The sequence below is a fragment of the Vanacampus margaritifer genome, chromosome 1 (genome assembly GCF_051991255.1).
Source record: "Vanacampus margaritifer isolate UIUO_Vmar chromosome 1, RoL_Vmar_1.0, whole genome shotgun sequence".
Lineage (NCBI taxonomy): Eukaryota > Metazoa > Chordata > Actinopteri > Syngnathiformes > Syngnathidae > Vanacampus > Vanacampus margaritifer.
In genome coordinates, this window is record NC_135432.1 from 7,451,528 (window position 1) to 7,472,704 (window position 21,177).

General features: G+C 38.2%; 1 protein-coding gene across 3 annotated transcripts in view; it reads right to left on the reverse strand.

Moving 5' to 3' along the window:
- LOC144061166 (uncharacterized) overlaps positions 1-15,515 on the reverse strand; it is a 64,718-nt gene extending 49,203 nt beyond the window's left edge. For 2 of the 3 annotated variants that reach the window (XM_077581368.1, XM_077581343.1), the window contains exon 1: positions 15,169-15,515. The gene's annotated coding sequence lies outside the window, so the exon portion shown is untranslated. The remainder of the gene's footprint in view (positions 1-15,168) is intronic. The other variant, XM_077581350.1, reaches the window with a different exon arrangement.
- Between the last annotated feature and the right edge of the window lie 5,662 nt (positions 15,516-21,177).

Here is a 21,177-nt window from a genome sequence, read left to right on the forward strand (position 1 = left end):
AAGTCTGTGCATCAAAACGAAACAAAGCGTGCGTTTCGGTGTGCATCTCGGGCCAGCATGGACCTCAAGCACTGTGCAAACCGTGCTAAGCTCTTACACAACAAAGCGGAAATGAGACGGACCCCTAAACTGCCACGCTACCACATTCTGCGCTATCCAAATGAGCGTGTCTAATAGTCACTATTCCATTTTCCATGTGAAAGGGCCGATTTCCATCCATCCATCCATTTTCTTGGCCGCTTTTCCTCACAAGGGTCGCGGGGGTGCTGGAGCCTATCCCAGCTGGCTTCGGGCAGTAGGCGGGGTACACCCTGAACTGGTTGCCAGCCAATCGCAGAGGGCCGATTTCCATGTGTGCCTTATCGTGGCCGTGCAGACGCGATGAAGCTCCCCTGCTCGGCTCAAGCCTCCGTGGGGCAGGCCATCGATTTGATCCGGCCTTAAAAGGCCGCCGAGCCTCAACAATGGCATCTTATGGAAAAGCCATTACCTCGTGTGAATTGTGAAATGCTAAGCGACGCGCAGGTTTGAGATGATGCTCGAGCTCTGTGCGGCCGCGATACACGCGCAGATAAACGGTGGCGGGAAAAAAAAAGAGATGTGCGGGTTGCAGCTCAATCAAGCACGTAGGCGAATACTTAGGTGAGTCATGCTGCCTTTCTTTGCGCGGCGTGTCCAAGGCCACCTACAGTGGATACAAAGTCTACACACCCCTGTTTTAATGTCAGGTTGTGTAATGTAAAAAATGATTAATCATTTCAAAACTGTTTACACAATTATTATGACCTAGAATCTGTAAAATACTATTTTTTAAAAAGGGGGAGCAAAAATAAACAATATAGATAAATAATGACTTCCCCTCTCCAGAAGATTTTTTTTTTTTTTTTTTTCCAATGAATTGACAAATTTTATATTCCACTTTCCCCTTCCTCAGCTTGAAGTTTTTACACCAATGAATACATTAGACGACTGACAGTATCCAATGCTGTGGAAAAGTCACAGATAACAATTTGGAGCCTATAAAACGTTTTAAAGTTTATAAAAATAATAAATAAAAAAATAAATAAAAATAAAAAATACATTAAAAAAAATTATTTTATTATTTTTTTTAATGCCATCTGACAATCGGTATTGAATCGAATCGTTACCTATGAATCGTGACACGAATCGAATCGCCAGGTAATAGGCAATTCATACCCCTAGTGCGGGACGCTACCAATTAGTTTAGTGCAGGGACCCGTAAATGAGTTAGCGGAGATGGTGTGACAGCTAGCATGTTGACAGAGCTCATCTTCTTATTGATCGAATGACTTAATGCGGCGATAAAGAAAGCAGGTGCTTTCGCTGAACATGTGCGAGCACAGCACAACACTACCAATCCACTTGGGATCTCAGCTTATTTTGTGTGATGCATAAATTTAGAAACATATCAAAAAAAGGATAAAAATAGTCTGAGATATTTTCTCGATGACACACTTGCTTGGTTGGGTGCCGTACTTCAAATTAGGCGTTGAATGTATGTGACCTACGTAAAACTCAACAAAAATAAGAATCTCATAAAAATGCGTTTATATTTTTGTTGAGCATATGAAGCGTATTGTCTAATACAAGGTGTCATGGGTGTGAAGTACTAAATAAAGACTTTTTTTTTAATTTTATTTCGGGGCACCAAGAAATCTCCACCCCAGTTGTGTCACTTTGCTGTGCGGCTTAGCAGAATCTGCTTCCTCCGAAAATAGCTCAGCGCCCCTCTGAAGCGGGCTTTTTGGCTCACCACTGTGATTGACAGTTATGGTAGCGTGCAGGAGGGAGAAAAAAACACACACCACAATATCCACACTGTGACAAGACTACCAAGTGACTCCAGCATCTGGAGATTCGCTTTGTGTGATGTTGCTGCTGCGCTGCCTGCTGAAAGATAGGCGGACAAATGGATGCGACTGCGGGGGTTGCAAGATCACACGTGACGCGTATGACACTTCACCTGACACGCCAGATGGCTTGTTTCACAAAACCATGACTCGTTCGTTCCGCGGAGCCATAAGAGCTCCTTGAAGCTGTTTACAAAAAAGGGGCCAAAAAAAAACAAAAAAAAACTTGGATGAAATTGGGATAGTCACAGTTAGGACTGAAACGTTATATATTATAATATTCAAATATAATATTTTAAGAACCGAATTCCATCCATTATTCATATAATCAAATCAAAAACATTTAGTATTTCTGGCCTGGCTTGGTGAGTGACATGGGTGTCAACGAACGGGAGTAAGTTAGCTTTTAGTTTGTTTGTTGAGTTGCTCGGCGTGAGTTGTGGGTGCTTATTACGTGTTTGTTAACTTCTGTTCAATAAAGTGATTGAGAGTGCACTGGTGGCTAAAACCAGCGGCGGCCATTACAATACACGTTAACTAGCGATGGTAGGTAGGCTTAAGCTGTATTGTCTAACTGTCCTGTGTCAACCGTTGAGTCCTTCAAGACCTAAAATAATCATTGGTAGCAGATATTTATTTATTTATTCATGTGTTTATTTATTTTTTGCTTTCTGTTGCAACTAGTGTTAATTTCGTTAACAAAACCTAAATGGAAATATTTCCGTTAACACGTGTAGACTAAACTAAAGTCCCCCATTTAATAAACAATAATTGGGACTAAATCAGTATGCATTTTCATTTGCTAATGAAGACAAAATGAAAAGTATGAAAATATCTCAAGGTTATTTGAGTTAACGAAAACTAACAAAATTTTTTTAACTAAAATTAAAAAATTAAAAAAACTATTTCAGTAACACAATAAAATAAAAACTAAAATGTTTTTAAACTAAAAACAAACTAAATTTTATTACAAAACTAGCTAAAACTAACTATAATTACAGTGAAAATATCCTTTGTTTTAGTCTTTGGTAATTAATTGAATGCATTAGCCATTTTAAATGTGATTTTAAGTAGATTTATTTAGATATTAACCGGAATAAGGACATTTGAAAGTGATGTCATCTCGCAGCAGCCAATTTAGAAAAGCACCTTCAGATGACGTCACTCCTAAGCGACAATTTTGCGTGCTTGACTTTTGCCTCCAAAGGCTCGACTCGCATGCTTTTTTCATTTAACTCCGCCGAAATGCAATGCTCGGTAAAAAAATGTACTACTTTTTTCATTTTACCACGGTGTTTATTAAATATTGAACACAAGTAATACACTTCTACGAAAACGAAAACTAATACTGAAGCTAACTAAAACGAAACTAAAGTTAAGCATTTTTTTTGTAGCCCTGGAGAACCCACAGGGTCAAATTTGGCCCCTATAAATTCTGCTACTCAAATAACAAAGACCTTTTTTTTTTTTTTTTTACAAATTTAACTTCAAAAGTCTAGAGTGCCACTTCTGACCCCTGCATGGGGCCATCTAGTGGATGAATATTGCACTTACATGAGCCAGAGTGGTGGTGACAAGATGGCTGGCAACATGCTGTTTTGTTGAGCTGGAAATCAATCCAAACAAATCTTTTCATCTTCTCAGCAAACCATCAGATGGTAAAATTGTGTTTTTTTTTGTTAATCTATTTCATATCATGTTTCAGAATGCCTAGGGGTATGTTTTATATATATATTTTGATAAATTAGCAACTCTGAGCTAGTTCAAAAAAAAGGGTTAAAATTGAAAAAACATTTTGGTATTCAGTGAACTTATAGCAGTCATTTAATGTATAATTCATAATTTTCCAAAGAAGAAAAGGGTTCTTGGGTTCTCCAGGGTTAAAACAGACTGGTGAGTGGTGTAAAAGTGCCTCTATTGCATGAGAGCAGAAGTGATGGTGACGGGGAGGAAGCTTGTGAAATTTACAAATTTAACTTCAAAAGTCCAGAGTGCCACTTCTGACCCCTGCATGGGGCCATCTAGTGGATGAATATTGCACTTACATGAGCCAGAGTGGTGGTGACAAGATGGCTGGCAACATGCTGTTTTGTTGAGCTGGAAATCAATCCAAACAAAACCATCTTCTCAGCAAACCATCAGATGGTAAAATTGTGTTTTTTTTTTTTGTTAATCTATTTCATATCATGTTGCAGAATGCCTAGGAATATGTTTTATATATATATTTTGACAAATTAGCAACTCTGAGCTTGTTCAAAAAAAGGGTTAAAATTGAAAAAACATATATTTTGGTGTTCAGTGAACTCATAGCAGTCATTTAATGTATAATTCACAATTTTCCAAAGAAGAAAAGGGTTCTTGGGTTGTCCAGGGTTAAATAAATAAAACTAATAAAAACTAACAGAACCGCCCTGATAACTAATTACAACTAACACAATTGAAAAAACAAAACAAAATACAATTGCAAAACTATAATAACCCTGGATCACTTCTTTACATGTGACTTTTGTGAGATGATTTACCTGTAACCAGCCATTCCACGCCTGCTGTGCATCATATAAAAAATCATATAAAAAAAAAAAAATTAACCAGACCATGCAGAGAACACATAGAGTGTGACGCGAGTCCTCACGGGGAGCAGATATGAAATGCTGTAAAGCGTCTTCAAGCGGATGTTTTGATCGGCTGTGAACTCGTCCTTGAAGACGAAGGCGGCCTCTGGGGTGGAGTTCACTTGATGTGATCCCACTTTCGGCAAGACACTCGCATTAAGCAGCGCATCTAAAAAGCCGGCAGATTCTCTTACTAAACCAATCGATAGAGAAGCTGCTGCTTCTCTGGAGGGAGCCCTCGACTCCGCCCTTCCGCAACTTTCGGCATCCCCGCACTCCAAGAAGAGGTGGATGCTTTTCACCGCCCGAGTGGTAGCAGGTGCAAAAAGTCCTCTGAGAGAGAACAAACCGCCTGTTAATGAATAAATAAACACGACAGTCAGCATGAACGCTCCGCTGTCGTCTTCATCAAGTGACCGTCGGTGGAATCGATAAGCAGGACTCGTGTGCAAAGGTGGGCTCGCCCGCCCGCCTGCTGCTGCTGCCGCTAAGACATTTCCTGTAGACCAACATGCGCCTCATTAATGTTAACAGCAGAGCTGCTACCAAACCAGGGCAAAACATGCAAATTGATTCAAATGGGAGAGCAGGCCAACTTATTTTGCTAGCCAACATATCCCGCCCTCCCGTCGGCAAGCCTGATTAATTACTTCACCTCCTCACACTGAAACACGTTGCGCTCAACTATGTGTCCAAACAGTAGAAATCAGGGTTAAAATAGTTTGGGACTTTTTATTATAGTTTTTATTTCATTTTGAGTTTTGTTTTCTCAATTTTGTTAGCTTTAACTCATTCACTGCCATTGGCGGTTCATTTGAACTATTTCTATTAGTTTAACATTTTTTTCCACTTTTGTTCACAAGAGTATAAAAAAACTAGAATTTTTTAATTGTACATTTAGAACAGATATATATTTTTTGATTAATTGTGAGTTAACGCGTGAAGTCATGCAATTAATTACAATGAAAAATTCTAATCGCCTGACGCTCCTAATTTTTAATAATCTTTTCTTTTTTTTTAATTGCGTCAGGCAATACAATTTTTTAATTGTAATTAATTGATTAATGACTTCACCTCCTCACACTGAAACACGTTGCGCTCAACTATGTGTCCAAACAGTAGAAATCAGGGTTAAAATAGTTTGGGACTTTTTATTATAGTTTTTATTTCATTTTGAGTTTTGTTTTTTCAATTTTGTTAGCTTTAACTCATTCACTGCCATTGGCGGTTAGGGACGTCAAATATTCATTTGAACTATTTCTATTAGTTTAACATTTTTTTCCACTTTTGTTAACAAGAGTATAAAAAACCTAGATATTTTTTTTATTGTACATTTAGAACAGATATAAAATTTTGGATTAATTCTGAGTTAACTCGTGAAGTCATGCAATTAATTACGATGAAAATTTTTAATCGCCTGACGCTCATAACTTTTAATAATCTTTTCTTTTTTTTAATTGCATCAGGCAATTAAAATTTTTAATTGTAATTAATCGCATGACTTCAATAGTTAACTCACGATTAACCATACATTTAAAAAAAAATCATTAACTGCCATTGACGGTTATAGACGTCAAATATTCATTTAAACTATTTCTATTAGTTTAACATTTTTTTCCACTTTTGTTAACAAGAGTATAAAAAAACTCACTTTTTTTAATTGTATATTTAGAACAGATATAAAATTTATGATTAATTGTGAGTTAACTCGTGAAGTCATGCAATTAATTACGATGAAAATTTTTAATCACCTGACGCTCCTAACTTTTAATAATCTTTTCTTTTTTTTTAATTGCGTCAGGCAATTACAATTTTTAATTGTAATTAATTGCATGACTTCAATAGTTAACTCACGATTAATCATACATTTTGTATCTGTTCTAAATGTACAATAAAAAAAATCGAGTTTTTTTATACTCTTGTTAACAAAAGTGGAAAAAAGTGTTAAACTAATAGAAATAGTTCAAATGAATATTTGACGTCTATAACCGTCAATGACAGTGAATGAGTTAAAGGTGTAGTACAAAAGATTTATTTTGGCCTGTCCGGGACGTTTCTAGGCGGAGACTCAATGTTTTCCTTTCAGCCAAGTCACGACGGCAAGCTACTATCAGTACATATGCAAATTTCTCTGTGCGAACGCCAGCTCCTGATTGGTGGACTGGTTTCAAACTCGTTCATGATTGGCTGCTTTCTCGAGTGTCAGTTTTGAATGTTGTGTTCTTCTTCGGACTATGACTTTAATTAGTTTTATTTTTTTTTTGTAATGGTTTGTTTGAATTAGTTTTAGTCTAACGTTTTGTCATTTTAAAATTTTGTGTACTATTTAGCGAGCAATAACGCTCCTGAACTGTTGCAGATCAGATTGATTGTAAGAGTTTTAGATTTATAAAGTATAAAGTAATTAAATAAAGTAATTATAGTTTGTCTTAAGTACATGTTTTGCTGTTTCTGGCTCTTTTTGGTAACTGACAGGAACGTCATTGACAAAGATGAAAACAAAACACATTTTTGTTATAATTATTGTGTTGTTTTTTTGTTTTAGCATTTCGTTAAAAAAAATCCAAAATTTTGGTTTCTTTGTTTGTTTGTTTTGTTATTTCATCAGTTTTGGTCACTCAAATAACCATGGTGGAAATTGTAGTGCAGGAGCACAGTAAAATGTGCAGATTGAAGTATTTCTATTTTGCCCTTTATCACCTCAAGTGACAAACCGAACATAGAAAAAGAGCCAAAAACAAAGGTGTATTTAAGCTTCTGTGCTGAAAAGCAGCCGGAAGGCACCGTTGCCCTATATAAACAAGAATATTTAAATCCTTCCAAATTGGAGTCGGTAAACTCACAAATGCCTGCCTGTGTGGCAACTCGGAGTGCACCCCCCCCCCCCCCTCTCTCTCTCTCTCTATGCGCTGAACATGAAGTCATATCACAGATTCACCGGAATTGCTTTGATTTCCAGCAGCACTGAATCTTGCATTGCACAAGGGAGGTGATCGATGCCACTCGTGCACACACAAACGAGCAAATAAAAAGAGCACAAGTATAAAATGACGCCAAGACGTTTGCTTTTGTTGGGATTCTTTCTCTCACATCAGATTACCTGATGATGTCTTGGCTTCTGCATTACAAGATAAGCCTACAGCGCAGCATGCCGGCGCTAGAGCGGGAATAAAATGGAATTCCATGGTACAAATTGCTCCGAAAAATGTTCAAAAAACCTACAAAGCACTCTCCCAAGTGAAAAGTGGGCCAAGTCTTGCAGAGGCTACCCAAACGCAAATGTACAAGGTAGAACAATAGCAATGAATTCAATTATTAATTAATTTTAAGTAGGCTAATGTGCGTTCTTCCCGCAATGTCTAACCATACGTCTTACCAAGCACCGCACAACAACAAATACAACTTGCAACGTATAGCAAATAGTCATTTTCATCTCCAAACCAGTGAAACCCCCCCTCTGAACACAGAATGGAGCGGTCCCCTCCAATTTGCCAACAGCTGAAACGTGGCCTCGCTCTTTGGCAGCCCCGAGGTAGCGAAAGATAAGGCAAGAACCGACAACTCGATATTCACGAGGTGACACAAAGCCAACGCAAAACGGCAAAGCTTGTCACGTCAAATCAATCGCATGTAGGCCGTCTTTCAAACAGGAAGGTCTGTGTAAGCCGCACACACCAGTGGACAGGACGCAAAATGATAAGCCTTTTCGATAATGTCATATGATCTTTCTAAGAACAGCTGTCCCGCTGCTGCAGCCGCTGGATCGTCATGACAGCGGATGATAACAATTGACACTTTGCGCCGGCTCACGTGCTCGACTCATGCAAATACGTTCGCCACGAGGCCATGTGTGTGACTGTCAAGGTGTTATCCATTTCATTACAAATTGACCCACTTTAGTTGATGTTGTCATTATTCCTTTACTTATTTTTATTGAACTTTTATTTATCTATGTAAGGCAATTGAGGACAGATTCTCATTTGCAATGCCAGCAGAGTAAAAGAAAGCAAAAGAAAAAACTAATACATAGACAAAAAAATTATAATGTGATATAGTTATTTATTACATACATATATTATACATATTTATTATTTAAACAATATAGCATAATACAAGGCTCATTTTTTCCCCCTTTGCGGTGAATCAAAATGACTTCTTTTATGGAGCAACTATCAATTTTTTTTTATTTTTTTTTTTTTTTTAGCAAATTAATCCAGGGACCTAAAGTAAGGGTTTTATTAAACAATAAAAATATGGCAATATAACAAATTAGCAACTGTTTTCCCTTTTTTTTTTTTTGAAAGAATCAACCGTTTTTATTTCTTAACCCTGGAGAAACCATGGGGTCAAATTTGGCCCCTATAAATTCTGCTACTCAAATAACAAAGACCTTTTTTTTTTCAGCAGTGATTTTGTCCCTGTGTTCTTGTTTCCATTGGCCAAAGTGTGTTTCTACATTCAAATATATATATATATATATTGTTCAATGTAGCTGTGTATTTGATTGATTATTTTCTTAAATTCTAAATAGTTTACGGACAGTTTTTGTTATTCAGATTTTTCGAAATGATACCCCTAAATCCCAAAAGGGTCAAATTTCGCCTTAATCCTAAATTAGGGAATAAAGGGTTAAAATTGAAAAAACATATATTTTGGTGTTCAGTGAATTTAGAGCAGTCATTTAATGTATAATTCATAATTTTCCAAAGAAGAAAAGGGTTCTTGGGTTCTCCAGGGTTAATTTCACATGTACAGCAGCAAATGGTATTTTCTTGTCTTGATGAAAAGATAAATTCTTCGTTTTTTTAGCAATCAAAAAAAGATGTACTGCAATATAATTTTGAGAACATTTTGTTGCTATATCACGTCTAGCTTGAGTATCTCAAGTGTAAAAGGAATTTTTCCAATTTATTTAATCATGATTTCCCTGGCAAGGGCTTCTCGCTGGCAGAAGCACTGACCTAAATTTTGTCAGCCTAACTGCATAGTTGCCCAAGTCTTATTTGAACATTTTTAGAACCAAAAAATAAACAACAACAAATTACACAAACAAGAAGAGTCCCGTTGCCTCGATTCAATCTTGACGAATTATGACCTGGATGACTGCGGATCTACACAGGCATTAAAAAAAAAGGGGGGGGGGAGGGAGAAAAAAAAGAAAACATGTTGGCTCTTTTTTTATTTTATTCCTGGTGTGAAATTAAGTTAAAGCTGCAATATGGAACTTTTTTCCCCAAAAAATAACTTTACAATAAACTTTTTATTTCACCATTTATGACTAAAATGCCTTCTAATTAGTGGATTAGTACCCAATAGTTTTCAGACTGGATTCGGGTTCGAATTTCCCGCGCCCTGTCTGCGGATGTGACGTAATGTGCGTGGTGTGTATGTGAAGAACAGAATGTGCAGTTTCATTTTTTATCAGCAGGTGGCAGTAGCAATTCAAAATGGAATATTGTACGTTCAGTAGCTTTAAAAAATGACTTGGGCATGTATGCTATTAGGCTAACGATTCTGAACCTAAATTTTAATATCTGTTTCATGAAATTGTACTCATTTATTTCCAGCATTCTATTGCCTAATTTCCCTTCATTTTATAGCGTTTCTCTTCGCTGCTCTACTTCCAATTCATATTTGTGGATGTTGTTGTATTTTTGGAACATCCGACTTACGGCCTCAATGTGCTGCCATGTCAATCGAATCTGCCCAGGATCAGGAGTGCCAGCCAATGTACAGCAACTGAAACAATATTAGAAATGGGACTGTTGGTTGTCCCAAGGCCAGCTTGCTGGCCCTCGATGACGTCAGCATTTTTCCGTCCTCTGATTGGTTGGTCAGAGCACAACATGTTTCGTCAAACTTGGACTGGCAAAACTCGTCTGTAGCGATTTATTAATCAGCATCACTGGTGGTATGGTAAGTCTAATGTGTTTTATTAAAATATTTTATGTTTTTGATACATTATTAAAACAAATATTGATTGTGAATTGCTCCAGATGATGACACAATTGTGTGCTGTCACTTGATTGTGACAAAGTAGCATTAAGAAATGGATCAAGTGGATTAAATCCCCTGAAGGCCCAGTTACCGCTACTAGTACAAACAATTGTGCTTTTAATACATTATTTTCATTTTATTTCTCTTGTGTCTTTATCCACTATATATTTATGTTCGCTATACTAGACTGCTCCAACGCTCCAGGCTAACTCGTGCAACCGAATAAGACCTTGCCCAGTGTGACACTATCTAAGATCATGACACATGTAGTGAATGTTTAGTGGCCAAAGTTAATATCTATTCTCCTTGTTTCTTCACTTGGCCTCTGTATTGCCTCCTTGGCCTCTGTTCAGCATGAATAATTGAGGGCGTTTCTTGCAGACATGATTCCGTTGCCTCTTGGTCTCCACATCTATAGCATTAAAAGTTGGCCCGTCTAAGGCACTGCGCTAACAGTTCTGGCTAGGACACGCCTGTCTGACTGATATTATACCACATTGATATGGATGAGTAGCCTGCAAGCTTCTTTTTTTTTGTGCTACTTTTGTTGTATAGTTGTAGATGTGCTGTATAGTAAGTACGGTTATTACCCTGCAACAGGCTTGGGGAGTAACGGAATACATGCACCGCCGTTATGTAATCAGATTGCAATTATTTTTTTTTTACTGTATTCCATTACAGTTACAGGAAAAACCATGTAATCAGATTACAGGTACATTTATAAAAATGGAGATTACTTCGAGGGATTACAATTTCTACGATGAGAGAGAGTGCAAAAGAGGGTGACAGAGTGAGAGAGAGAGCGTGCACGTCCGCGCTAGTGGGACCGTTGCTACATGTCGGGGAGGTGGGAACGAACGAACGAACGATCTGACTAGTCGTGTCCTCCACACGCGGGCAGTTTGAAAAAGCTTCACGGACGGGAGGAGGAAATGGCGACCGGTATTCACTGGAATTTACTCGGAGCGAAAGTTTGAGCTGAGAGTCCAGCGGTATGCTACGCGCTGTAGCTTCTTGCTAGCTAGCCCGCTAGCCTACAACCATAATGTGAGTTACACCTTCCAAACAAATCTTCCTCCCACCAATTCACTATTTAAACATCATACACAACATATACACGGCTAAACTTGTGACTGGGATAAAAGTTCCTTTTGCAGTTGATGTCACACATCGTCATCCTCATTGGATGACTATCTATCTATCTATCTATCTATCTATCTATCTATCTATCTATCTATCGATCTATCTTTCTATCTATCTATCTATCTATCTATCTATCTAACTGTAAGGTGTCGTTGCTTTCAGTGACAGTTCGAAAACAGCATATGGCCTTCAATCAATCAATCAAGCAATCAATCAATCAATAGCCTACATGCTTTTTAATTACACAAGGACTTTTGCAATTTGTAGGCTGCCCGGGTACCGATCACCCGCAAATAGCAACGGACACATTGTATAGAATATATATTGTGGTGATGTTTATTTTTATTTTGTCTTCATGAGCATACTCAATATTAAAGTAATCCAAAAGTAATCCAGTTACATTACTTTAATATTATGGTACTTGGATTACGTTACTAACTACATTTTTTAGCAGGTAACTTGTAACTGTAATGGATTTCGCCAACCTCGTAGTTTTGTCCCGCTATTACGCAGGTCCCGTTCCGGCGTCCCGTCTTTTGTCAATCACACAGTTGTCATAGCGATTAATACAATAAACCTTTTAAAAGGAAATGTAACTGCTAAACGAGTTCCTATTTACTTCCAAATTCATGTTTGCATTGTCATTTTTATCTGCATCGGACTTGGGACAAACTTACGTAGCAGACGGTGACCGGAACTAGAACTACTTCCTGCTTTTGCATCTAAGAGTCATGGGAAATGTAGTCCCACTATTCACTGCAGTCGCCAGATACCAAGATAGCATTTAGCATTAGCGACTGATGTACATGTTGGCCGTCTTTTGCACCGAATATTTCCAGGCTAGGTCATTGCAGCACTACTAAAACCACAAATCTAATGGTGGACTAAGATGTGATCAAATGCTTATCTTACATAATTTCCTAAGTATCATAATATGTTACACTATATGGCTAGCTATAGCTATAAGTTATATTCAGAAACCAGAGTACTGTTTTTCTCTTTTAAAAAAACACATTGCAAAATGATTTGTTATTTTGGGGAGGCTGGAATGTATTAATGGCATTTCCATTCATTTCATTGAGGAATGATGATTTGAGATACGAACAAATCAAATTCATATATCAAGGTGCCACTGTTGTATATGCAAAAAAGGTCAAGCGTATGTACAGTCTCATAGAATATATAGTTCATCATGTAGCTATAGGAAAGTGATGCTATATGCATGCATGGCAACTAAAGTTGTGTGCAACTAGAACCCGCATACTTTATCTACCAGATGAAGACAGAAGTGCATCACGTGGGAGAATGGAGCACTCCGGTCCTTGTCGCCTCGGGTGCAACAGCGGCAGGGATTGTTCTCTGGCCTGTGGGGAGCATCTGACTGTTCCCTAACCCCCGGCAGAAGGCTGACTCTGCCCTCGCCCGCTTGATGAGAATATCCAGGGCGAGAATGGTTGACATTTTGTATGACAAGCAGGAAACAGGAGGCGCCTCCTGAGCAAAGGGTGGGTGTGCTGCACGCTGTGAACATTATTGCCCGGGATTCCTGGCAGGGGCTGGAGCTTCATAGCTTATGTGAAAGACGTCATTCCCGACATTGGTCATCGGAGGCTGCGAAATATCACTTGGCGATATTGTACTTAAAAAGTAAGTACACTAAGTGAGTCAATGTGCTGCGATGCTAGTTTTGCTATTGTGCGTTAGCATCAAGCTAGTGGACTTTCATACGCGCCGCCATTTAGAATTCATATTTAAAATGTTTGCTAACAGTGCGAGTGACAGCTTGTATCTCGCCGCTGCTTCATTAAGTCAAAACAAATGGATTCAGGTATTGTAATGCCGCTCCCATATGGGCAAGGAGAGGCGCAGTTACAGATGCACTTCAAACACAAAATGAGAACACTCGCAACGAGTTACTGTCTGCCACAATTCATGCCCAGACGCTCACATGTGGACTAACTAGCTCCAACGCTTGATGTCACTCATTAGGCCACACCTCTTAAAGGCACACACCCAACACAGCAATTTTACATTACATGCAGTAATGTACAGTAGACTTCATAAAACCACGTTAACTTCCTTTTGTTTTGCCCAATGTGAATGTCAAATGTATCAAGTTTTAACGTAAGACTTATGACCACATAACGTCAAATGGATGTTACTGTGTTAAAATAGCACAATAAAACGTGGAATTGAAGACATTATCATGTGAATTGCAATATGTACTAGATTTTAGGGGTGTGAATTGCCTAGTACCTGCCGATTCGATTCATATCACGATTCGATACCGATTAATCCCGATACGAATCTATAAATTGATTTTTGTGATTTTTTTTTACTCAAATTTTGAAAATACTAATCAGTAAACTTGTACATGTACACTGTCAGATTTGTATGAAAATGTATTTATTTATCTGAAAATTCAGGTTGCAGTCTGTTTCATGTTTGAACAGCACTGAAATAAAATATTAAGGCTTAATGTTAAATTAATATATACGTTCTTCTATGCTTAATGTGTGAATTCTAACCTTAAGACGTTTTGTTGAATATTTCCATCAAAAATGGATGTTTAAAAATTGATTGGGCCGCATATCGAATCGATTCGATAATTGCGCGCTGTAATATCGCGATATATTGCAGAATCCATTTTTTTGATTGAAGACATTGTGATGTGAAATTGATTACGCTATAACGTGAAACTCGTTACGTTATAATGTGAAATTGCCGACATTGTTACGTGAAATTTATAAGTTCATGAAATTGATGAACACATGAAATCCACCACATAATATGAAATTTAGCATGTCATAATGTGAAATTGAATACATCACATGAATCGGATGATGTGAAATTTAAGACATAATGTGAAATTCATCGTGTCGGTTGGAACATAAAATTGACTACACCTCAATGGCGTCCACTCAACAATGCATGCACACCCATATAAAAGTTTGGTGTGGAAAAGTCCATGGAAATGACATTCAGAGGTCATTTTTGTCCTTTCTGTCTCCCGCTCATAGGAAGCAAGTGCAGTTTGTGAGTCTGACTGGTGCTCCTCTCTGATCACCATGTAAGGCAACCCACGCCCTGTGGGCCATGAGCGGATTAGCGATGAGTGTGTGTGATAGGAGGCCCTCCTTACAAAGGCTTTATTAATTAGGCTCGTGTCACGTGACGCCGGCCACTCACTGATATGCGGCACACACTGACTTTGATCAAAAGTTTTCTCGCCAAGCTTGATCACATCTCGCGCTGCAATCCTCTGCATGATGTAAAATCGCCGTGCGTGCAATGCGCCCGGGGGGGGGGGGGGTACTGGTGGAAAAGGAAAGTGGCGTGGGAGGGGGTGGCGTTTTGAGGGTGCACCATTTTCAAATTGGTCAGGCAACTTTCACACATGGCTGACCAAACGGTTGCGCTGCACTTTAACCAAGAATCGATTGTTTGATTGATCCCAGGGAGGGGGGCGAGTCGTTTAAAAACAGTCCACGCGTCATTAGCGCGGACAAGCAGGGGTGGGGGGAAACACATTGAAGGGTACTCACTCACTCGACCTGCCGGTGCTTTAGAGGAACATCTTCGTCTCTCGCAGCCAGCTTGTGGGATGACTTCTCCCGGGACGACGCGCCTTGAACATCGCTATCCTTCCTGGACTGGCTCCAAAACCTCCTTTAGCGACTCTCGGCGCTCATTTTTGATTGTCGTCACCACGCAAGACGAAAGCTACTACGTTAGCACGCGCAACCGCCCGATTTGGATCCTTTTTATGTTTTTGTTTTTTTTGTGCCTCGCAATTGCCTGTCTGTGCGTGCAGCAGTCAAGTGACAGCGGCTATTTGAAGGGATGCTGACGCGGAAGCTGAGGGGCTCGCCTCCTTCCTCCCTGCTCAGCCTCCATCAGTCTGACAGCAGCACGTGACGACGAGCGGCAACAACCGAGCTTCGCTTCCGGGCACAGATTTCAAAATAAATCTATTTTTATTGGCGTGGGACAAATATTAAGAGCTAGGCCAAGAGCCAGAGTGTCTTATTTACTGTTAAATTAGCAGCTAGACATAAAAAATTAAATAAAATAAAAAAATAAAAAAGTTTCATTAGATAATCAATCAATCAGAATTCATAGCATAAACAAGTCCAAGCTTATTTATAATTTAAAAACAAAACTGACTTTTGGTTTGTTTGTTATTATTTTACCCCGATTGTTCATGCAAAAAGCTTTTTGGAAGTCTATTCCCAAGTGCATTTAAGTGCCGTAAATTATGCGCAGATTGAAGTGAGGCTGACTGCTTGCTGTCATTACCATCTCGTGCAAGTAATTGAACAGGAAATTATGCAATTTTTTATGAATTCAGAAAGCAAATACTCTAATCATAAAGCACATATTAGACAACTATGAAACATAATTTCAAGTCATTACTTGTTTCTTTTTTTTTCACTCCCTGGCACGTCCTCATTGCCAACCTCGGTTCTGGGTTTGAGTCTCTTACGCAAGCATGGGGAGAACAAGCGATCTTCACGCAAGAAGGCCAGAGTCCAGATATAAACCCGCGAGTTTTGAACTGTGAGGTGGATATGCTCAGCTAACCAGACATCTACTCTGCTACCTTATTATTGATGTTCTGTACAAACAATTGTGAATTCTGTCCTTACTGCATGGAGTTTACATGTTCTCCCCAGAAAAGGGAGGAACAAACCCCAATCTTGAATACAAATGGAGTCACAACTGCTAACTTTTATTTTGACAGAAATCAACTGATATCCTGCGGTTTCCTACATTTTTGTTTTGACTTGACAGCACTGGAGGAATCCATTCACTTAAAGTCAGCCTCACTCACGCGGGCCTCCAAGTGGTCCTAATGAGGTATTACAGCGACTGCTGCCGGAGCTGCTGAAAAGCATGATGTCATTATTAACTCAGAGAATACTGGAGGGGAGCGGGCCTCTGCCAAGGCGCTACATCTACTACATGTAATGCACATTCCTGTGCAATGATGATGGTGGCGGTGACAACCTCTGATTGTTGATCCCTTTTGGAGTTCTATGAAAATAGATGATATTCTGCTTTTTAAGTCTTTTATGCACCGCCACAATCTGCATATATTTTGGCCTATATATACAAAGTAGGTGACTGCCCATATAGATGACCTATATTTACAAAGTAGATAACTGCACACTCTTTCTGAATAGTTCCACTTAAATTTGTATGACGTGATGAGTCAATTGCTTTGCAAATGTATGTTAAAAGTATTTCTAGATCATAAGTTATTTTTTTGTATACTAAACGTGCAGTGGTCACCAGCCTTTTTAAAACTGAGAGCTAATGTGAATGACTACCAGTTTCTGGAATAACATTTCTCAAATTGCCGTTAATAATATTAATACTATTAAAATTAATGATGAGAAATATTAATATGCAACACTTGATTTCTATAAACCTATACTATTGTTTACATTTTCAAATGACCACTTGCAGCACTCGTAGAAAATCACAATATCACATCACTGGTGAGATATTTTTCCGAACAGGCCCACGGGCTTCTCATGTGGTACTTGAGAGCTACCTAGTGTCCATGTGCCTCATGTTTGTGACCCCTGCAGTAGTACTGTACATAAAGCTACTGTGATTTGTAAGCTGCTCACTTTTGTTAAGAAATATCAGATTACTCATATAATATCAAATAAGATCATTAAAAAAAAAACAATGACTATCCGAATGAAAATCATCTAAAGTAGGCTACTTGTGATTATTTGCACTTAAAAAAATGAGGACAATTTTGGAGTAGTCGTCATTTTAGCGTATTAACCCGTGAATATACGGGTCCGGCCCACTCAAGATCAAATTGGGTCGAATGTTGCCTTTAACCTCAAAATAACCTTGACACCCGTTCTAAGCTACAGTATGAATGCACAATTTTGTGACATAGTTGAAGCTTGAATTTATTTTCGCCTCCAGTTGCCTCAGAATAAAAGAAACAAAAATCTTCCTAATTGTTCCTGCATGGCCAAATGTGGCCCGCTTTTGTGTGAGCGCCTTCATGTGAAATCGGAAACACTGAGAGGCCGAATCAACCGACGGGAGTGCCGAATAAAAGCGACCGCATTAAACGCCCCGAAAGCCCGGTTCCTTTTGAGGTCTCTTTTTTTTTTCTATTGTTGTCCACTCGGAGCCAGACTGCTGGGTCTCTTTCACAAAGCGGGTTCCCTTAAAGCAGAGCGCCACTGGCTATCCTGTCGCTTCACATTAGCGTCTTTGCAGAGAACGGCGGGCCCGCGGGGGTTGGGGGGGACTTGGACACACTTGTCATGGAAGAAGAGCTGCGGACACACACCCACACATGCACGTACTAATACACACGTGATGCACATTGTTAGTAAACTGGGTAAACCCAAGGAGAGGCTCCATCAAGGCTACCAATGGAACTTTATGGTGACCTTACTTTCGCCTTCGCCGCTATAGTAGGACTGCAGAAGCCACTCACACGTAGCACACATTCAGAAAACATGATCTCATAACATATGCAGGAGGGAAGGAGGGAGAAACCTCTAACGCAGTCACGTGCTTAGCAGTAGAGGAGGCGTCACAGGATATTGCAGCCTCTTCAAACATATTAAATGTCCTTTCACATGCCAGGTTTTGTGATATAAAAAAAAAAAATGAAACGAAGATGATGAAGCATTTCAAAACTTATTCCACTGTAAAATGATCTACATCAAAACCTGTAATACTGTAGTGGTTATAGGTCATATTAGTTGTGGATTTAAAAAAAAAAAGGTTTATCTTGTTCTCATTATTCTATATCACAAAAATCTAGCATTAAGACAGGGGTGTGTAGACTTTTTATAGCCACAGTAGCCTACATGACATAATTTACATTCTTGACTATGGAGACCTTATTTACAGAATAGCACTAAACTCCACGCTTAAAAAAAAATGGACCCCTTTTATCATTCAGCTATCCGATTTCAGACTCTCCATTGCGATCTTTACAAATTAGTGGGCGGCTTCATCACTGGTTTGTCTTTATCTATAAAACTTTTCTTGGCATGACACCATCCTACCTGTCTTCACTTCTTCATCTTGCTCAGAATACTTACAGTACTCGGTCGAGTGAGTTTATTAACTTAGTCACTGCCATTGACGGCTATAGACGCCAAAAATTCGTTTTAACTAATTCTATTAGTTTAAAAAAAAATCCACTTTTGCTAAAAAGAGTATGAAAACCTAGGGAAAAACATTTATTGTAAATTTAGAACAGATATCAAATTTGTGATTAATCGTTAGTTAACGAGTGAAGTCGTGTGATTAAAAACAATTTTTAAAAAAATAATCGCCTGACGGGCCTAATTAAAAAATATATATAAAAAATAAGGGCCGTTTAATCGTAATTAATTGCATGATAATTTCATATCTGTTATTAATGTACAATAAAAATATATAGGTTTTCATAAAAAAATGAAAAGAAAATTTGTTAAACTAATAGAAATAGTTCACATGAATTTTTGACGTCTATAGTCGTCAATGGCAGTGAATGAGTTAAGTTTACCCCTCCAAAAACACTTACTACATTTTGCCGTAATTCCTTTCGATTCGCAGCAGCAAATGATTGGAACACCCTTCAGAACAAACTCAGACTCATCTCTCCGACGGCAGTTTCTTTGTTTAAAAACAAGATTCAGGAAATTGTAGTTGACACCTGTTCTCGTAAGCATAAGTGCCCTTCTCCTCTTTTTTATAATTATACCTCTATCCAGCCAGTTTTCCATGTCTCCCTCAGCCAAACACAGGTGTTTCAAACGATCAGTTAATCAGCGAGCTCTGCGTGAAGCCACAACGATCCTCAGCTGTGTTGGCTGAGGGAGACACGTGCTGTGTCCGAATGTACACCTTACTCCCTATAGAGTGCCCTACTGAGGGGGTCACGCCATTTTGTAAGGGTGTCCGAATGTCCAGGGAGCTATTTAAACTGGCTATGCTGCTCATTTGTCTCCTAGGGTTACTTTACTTTAAGTAAGTGAGACAAGCTCCTCCCACAAGCAAATGGACGCGGCCGAATAGGAAGGCCAGCGTGTGTCAGAGGCATCGTAAAAGCAGCGCAACATATTGTAGGCTTGTGTGATGAAATAGGATGTGAAGTGTTTCAAGGGCGTAAAACATTTATCAAGCTGAGGAAAGAGGTGGGACCTTCCTCCATGCACACGTACATGGAAAGGGAGAGGGTGATTGGGACTATTTTCAAGATTGCTTCCATTGTACTTTATTGCATTCAAGTGCAACTTGCCACAAAGAAAAAGAAGATCTAAAAAAAAAAGTGAAGGGGGTTGAATAAAAGGGCATTAAGTATTTGCAAACAACACTTATAATTTCGTTTGAAGCACAACTGTATATACTCTGCTGCAAAAAAAATGTTTTTTTCATTTATCTATTTTAACTTATTCACTGCCATTGACGGTTATAAACGTCAAAAAATAATTGTAACTATTTCTATTAGTTTAACTTTTTTTTCGACTTTTGTTAACAAGAGTATTAAAACCTATAATTTTTTATTGTACATTTAGACCAGATATAAAATTTGTGATTAATCGTGGGTTAACTATTGAAGTAAAAAAAAAAAAGAAAAGAATAACGCCCCTAATTTTTTTTAGAATCATCTTGTTAGGCGATTACATTTTTTAATTGTAATTAATCGCAGGACTTCACTAGTAAACTCACGATAAATCACAAATTTGACTATTTATTAGTTACTTACTTATTTATTTATTATACTCGTGTTAACAAAAGTGGGGGGAAAAAAGTTAAACTAATAAAAATAGTTCAAATGAATTTTTGACGTTTATAGCCGTCAATGGCAGTGAATGAGTTATGGTAAGATGTGGAAAAGCTACTTAGAATGTTAAGCAGCCCTTCATTTACAACGTGAGCTTTTTATTTTATTTTTTGAGGGGGGCTTCTATATGATATGAAGCTGATAGCATGTACACTTCCCATGTCTGTCTGATTTATAATTATTTTACTCACATTACGATTCTGTATAGTTGTCAGACTCCAGCAGTAAAAAGTACATATTTTGTCCAAAATTAATTTGATAACTTCATTATTTTTAATGTACATTTAATATCTTTAAACACATTTTTTTCCCCATTTGCTGCCAACTGAAGATGACCTCACCTGTGCTGAGGAAGTAGGTAACGACCAATCATGGCTGAGTTTGCTGACAAAATCCGATCAAACCCAGAAAACAGGTGAGCCATCAGCACAGGTGTGGTCATCTTCAGTTGATTAATTTAATACATTAATTAAAGGTATTAATTGTACATGAAAAATAATTAAGTTATCAAATAAATTCTGGACAAAATATTATTATTTTACTGCTGAAAATAGCTCAATGAGTCAAGTAAGGCAATCGGTTTCCATGCAAATTTCTAGTAAACTCTACTAACGGGTTTGGATGAAATATTATAAATATACTTAGATGGTTTACAAGTGTATTTTTATTTATTTTTTTGCAAAAACATTTTAGAATAATTGATAACTTAAAACATTTTATTACCCAAAAA